The sequence below is a fragment of the Cherax quadricarinatus genome, chromosome 12 (genome assembly GCF_038502225.1).
Source record: "Cherax quadricarinatus isolate ZL_2023a chromosome 12, ASM3850222v1, whole genome shotgun sequence".
In the NCBI taxonomy this organism is placed as follows: Eukaryota; Metazoa; Arthropoda; class Malacostraca; order Decapoda; family Parastacidae; genus Cherax; species Cherax quadricarinatus.
The window spans coordinates 27,047,398-27,053,128 of NC_091303.1; positions in this window are offsets into that span (position 1 = coordinate 27,047,398).

The window sequence follows — 5,731 nt, forward strand, 5'->3', positions numbered from 1 at the left end:
ACACACACACACACACACTGGCTGAGGTGGCAAGAAGAGCTCACTCGAGCAGAGCAAAGTTACTGGTAATGGGCGATTTCAACCACAGGGAGATCGACTGGGAAAACCTGGAGCCACATGGGGGTCCCGAAACATGGAGAGCCAAGATGATGGATGTGGTACTTGAAAACCTCATGCATCAACATGTCAGGGACACAACCAGAGAGAGAGGGGAGGATGAGCCAGCAAGACTGGATCTTGTGTTCACCCTGAGCAGTTCAGACATTGAGGACATCACTTACGAGAGGCCCCTTGGAGCTAGCGATCATGTGGTTCTGAGTTTTGACTATATAGTAGAGTTACAAGTGGAGAAGGTAACAGGAACTGAAGGGGACAGGCCAAACTATAAAAGGGGGGACTACACAGGTATGAGAAACTTCCTGCAGGAGGTTCAGTGGGACAGAGAAATGGTAGGAAAATCAGTAAACGAGATGATGGAATATGTGGCAACAAAGTGCAAGGAGGCAGAGGAAAGTTTTGTTCCCAAGGGAAACAGAAATAATAGGAAGACCAAAACGAGTCCTTGGTTTACCCGAAGGTGTAGGGAGGCAAAAACTAAGTGCAACAGAGAATGGAAAAGGTACAGGAGGCATAGGACCCAGGAAAACAAGGAGATTAGTAGAAGAGCCAGAAACGAGTATGCGCAGATAAGGAGGGAGGCCCAGCGACAGTATGAAAACGACATAGCATCGAAAGTCAAATCTGACCCGAAACTGCTGTATAGCCACATTAGGAGGAAGACAACAGTCAAGGACCAGGTGATAAGGCTGAGGAAAGAAGGTGGAGAACTCACAAGAAACGATCAAGAGGTATGTGAGGAGCTCAACACGAGATTTAAGGAAGTATTTACAGTAGAGACAGGAAGGACTCTGGGGGGACAGACCAGATGGGGACACCAACAAGGAATACACCAACAAGTGTTGGACGACATACATACAGATGAGGAGGAGGTGAAGAAACTGCTAAGGGACATCGATACCTCAAAGGCAATGGGACCAGACAACATCTCTCCGTGGGTCCTTAGAGAGGGAGCAGATATGTTGTGCGTACCACTTACCACAATCTTCAACACATCCCTGGAAACTGGGCAACTACCTGAGGTATGGAAGACGGCAAATGTAGTTCCCATTTTCAAAAAAGGAGACAGAAAAGAGGCACTAAACTATAGACCTGTGTCATTGACGTGTATAGTATGCAAAATTATGGAGAAGATTATCAGGAGGAGAGTGGTGGAGCACCTGGAACGGAACAGGAGTATAAATGCCAACCAGCACGGATTCACGGAAGGCAAATCCTGTGTCACAAACCTTCTGGAGTTTTATGATAAAATAACAGAAGTAAGACAAGAGAGAGAGGGGTGGGTTGATTGCATCTTCTTGGACTGCAAGAAGGCCTTTGACACAGTTCCTCACAAGAGATTAGTGCAGAAGCTAGAGCATCAGGCGCATATAACAGGAAGGGCACTGCAATGGATCAGAGAATACCTGACAGGGAGGCAACAACGAGTCATGGTACGTAATGATGTATCACAGTGGGCACCTGTGACGAGCGGGGTCCCACAGGGGTCAGTCCTAGGACCAGTGCTATTTTTGGTATATGTGAACGACATGACGGAAGGGTTAGACTCAGAAGTGTCCCTGTTTGCAGATGATGTGAAGTTAATGAGGAGAATTAAATCTGATGAGGACCAGGCAGGACTTCAAAGAGACCTGGACAGACTGGACACCTGGTCCAGCAAATGGCTTCTCGAATTTAATCCTGCCAAATGCAAAGTCATGAAGATATGGGAAGGGCACAGAAGACCACAGACAGAGTATAGGCTAGGTGGCCAAAGACTGCAAACCTCACTCAAGGAGAAAGATCTTGGGGTGAGTATAACACCGAGCATGTCTCCGGAAGCACACATCAATCAGATAACTGCTGCAGCATATGGGCGCCTGGCAAACCTGAGAACAGCATTCCGATACCTTAGTAAGGAATCATTCAAGACACTGTACACCGTGTATGTCAGGCCCATACTGGAGTATGCAGCACCTGTTTGGAACCCGCACTTGATAAAGCACGTCAAGAAACTAGAGAAAGTACAAAGGTTTGCAACAAGGTTAGTTCCAGAGCTAAGGGGAATGTCCTATGAAGAAAGATTAAGGGAAATCGGCCTGACGACACTGGAGGACAGGAGGGTCAGGGGAGACATGATAACGACATATAAAATACTGCGTGGAATAGACAAGGTGGACAAGGACAGGATGTTCCAGGGAGGGGACACAGAAACAAGAGGCCACAATTGGAAGTTGAAGACACAAATGAGTCAGAGAGATAGTAGGAAGTATTTCTTCAGTCATAGAGTTGTAAGGCAGCGGAATAGCCTAGAAAATGACGTAGTGGAGGCAGGAATCATACACAGTTTTAAGACGAGGTTTGATAAAGCTCATGGAGCGGGGAGAGAGAGGGCCTAGTAGCAACCGGTGAAGAGGCGGGGCCAGGAGCTAGGACTCGACCTCTGCAACCACAAATAGGTGAGTACACACACACACACACACACACACACACACACACACACACACACACACACACACACACACACACATACACTCACACACACACACTCACACACACACACTCACACACACACACTCACACACACACACACACACACACACACACACACACACACACACACACACACACACACACACACACACACACACTCACACACACACACACACACACACACACACACACACACACACACACACACACACACACACACACACAGAAGAACACAAGAAGAAAGGAAGAAACTGAGAGAGATGGTACAAAGGCGAAAGGAGGAAAGAGAGGGGATGGAGAAGACAGACAGGAGATCCCAGACCCAGGAAGAGATCAAATACAGCCTCCCTCCCAACTTCCTATAGAAGCCTCCCAACCAGGTCAACCCCAGTGCAACCAAACACTCTAAATCAAAACACCCATGCCACATCCAATGCCCCCACCCACTACATTACAAACTCCACCCCCACAGCAACAACCCATAGTTCCTTACCAGGTCTCCCATTTCCACAACCCCAATATACCTCCCAGACCACAGTCTTAGAAAAGAAGTTGAAGGTGTGGTATACAAATGCAGATGGAATAACAAACAAGTATGAGGAGTGGCACGAAAGAATCAAAGAGACATCCCCAGACATAATACCACTCACAGAAACAAAACTCACCAGAATAATAACAGATTCAATCTTTCCATCCGGATATCAACTCCTCAGGAAAGACAGAGGGAGGAGAGGGGGAGGAGGAGTTGCACTGCTCATTAAAAACCAGTGGGGTTTTGAGAAAATGGAAGGAATTGATGGCATGGGCGAAAGGGACTACTTAGTAGGAACAATCCAGTCTGAGGGACATAAGGTGATAATTGCAGTAATGTACAACCCACCACAGAACTGCAGGAGGCCAAGAGAAGAATACGATGAGAGCAACAGAGCAATGATCGACACACTAGCCGAGGTGGCCAGGAGAGCACACATGGGGGGAGCAAAGTTACTAGTTATGGGTGATTTCAATCACAAGGAGATTGACTGGGAAAACCTGGAGCCCCATGGGGGTCCCGAAACATGGAGAGCCAAGATGATGGATGTGGTACTGGAGAACCTCATGCATCAACATGTTAGAGACACTACCAGAGAGAGAGGAGAGGATGAACCAGCAAGGTTGGACCTTGTATTCACCATGAGTAGTTCGGACATCGAGGGTATCATGTATGAAAGGCCCCTGGGAGCTAGTGATCATGTGGTTCTTTGCTTCGACTACATAGTTGAGCTCCAAGTGGAGTGAGTAGCAGGAATAGGCTGGAAAAAACCAAACTACAATAGGGGGAACTACTCAGGCATGAGGAACTTCCTTCAAGACATTCTGTGGGAGAGGGAACTGACAGGAAAACCAGTACAAGAAATGATGGACTATGTAGCAACAAAATGCAAGGAGGCAGAGGAGAGGTTTGTTCCCAAGGGAAACAGAAATAATGGGAAGAACAGAACGAGTCCTTGGTTCACCCAAAGGTGTAGGGAGGCAAAAACTAGGTGTACTAGAGAATGGAAAAGGTACAGAAGACAGAGAACTCAGGAAAATAAAGAAATCAGCCGAAGAGCCAGAAACGAATATGCACAGATAAGAAGGGAGGCTAAGAGACAATATGAAAATGACATAGCATCAAAAGTCAAGACTGATCCGAAGCTGTTGTACAGCCACATCAGGAGGAAAACAACAGTCAAGGACCAGGTAATCAGACTGAGGAAGGGTGATGGGGAATTCACAAGAAACGACCGAGAGGTATGTCAGGAGCTCAACACAAGATTTAAAGAGGTATTTACAGTGGAAACCAGTAGGACTCCAAGAAATCAGAACAGGGGGGCACACCAGCAAGTGCTAGATGAGGTACATATAACCAAGGAGGAGGTGAAGAAGCTGCTATGCGAACTTGACACCTCAAAGGCGGTGGGACCAGACAACATCTCTCCATGGGTCCTTAAAGAGGGAGCAGAGATATTGTGTGAGCCATTAACAAAGATCTTCAACACATCATTTGAAACTGGGCAACTCCCTGAGATATGGAAAATGGCAAATGTAGTCCCAATTTTTAAAAAGGGAGACAGACATGAGGCACTAAACTACAGACCTGTATCACTAACGTGTATAGTATGCAAGGTCATGGAGAAGATCATCAGGAGGAGAGTGGTGGGGCACCTGGAAAGAAACAAGTGTATAATTGACAACCAGCACGGTTTCAGGGAAGGAAAATCCTGTGTCACAAACCTACTAGTTTTATGACAAGGTGACAGAAGTAAGACAAGAGAGAGAGGGGTGGATCGACTGCGTATTTTGGACTGCAAGAAGGCTTTCGACACAGTTCCTCACAAGAGGTTACTGCAAAAGCTAGAGGACCAGGCACACATAACAGGAAAGGCACTGCAATGGATCAGAGAATATCTGACAGGGAGGCAACAACGAGTCATGGTACGCGACGAGGTGTCAGAGTGGGCGCCTGTGACAAGCGGGGTTCCACAGGGGTCAGTCCTAGGACCTGTGCTGTTCTTGGTATACGTGAACGACATAACGGAAGGGATAGACTCAGAAGTGTCCTTGTTTGCAGATGATGTGAAGTTAATGAGAAGAATCAAATCGGACGAGGATCAGGCAGGACTACAAAGAGACCTGGACAGGCTACAAGCCTGGTCCAGCAACTGGCTCCTTGAATTTAACCCTGCCAAATGCAAAGTCATGAAGATTGGGGAAGGGCAAAGAAGACCGCACACACAATATAGTTTAGATGGCCAAAGACTGCAAACCTCACTCAAGGAAAAAGATCTGGGGGTGAGTATAACACCGAACATATCTCCTGAGGCGCACATCAATCAGATAACTGCTGCAGCATACGGGCGCCTGGCAAACCTATGGATAGCGTTCCGATACCTCAGTAAAGATTCGTTTAAGACTCTGTATACCATCTACGTCAGGCCCATACTGGAGTATGCAGCACCAGTTTGGAATCCAAACCTAGTCAAGCACGTCAAGAAATTAGAGAAAGTGCAAAGGTTTGCAACAAGACTAGTCCCAGAGCTACGGGGATTGTCCTATGAAGAAAGGTTGAGGGAAATCGGCCTGACGACACTGGAGGCCAGGAGGGTCAGGGGAGACATGA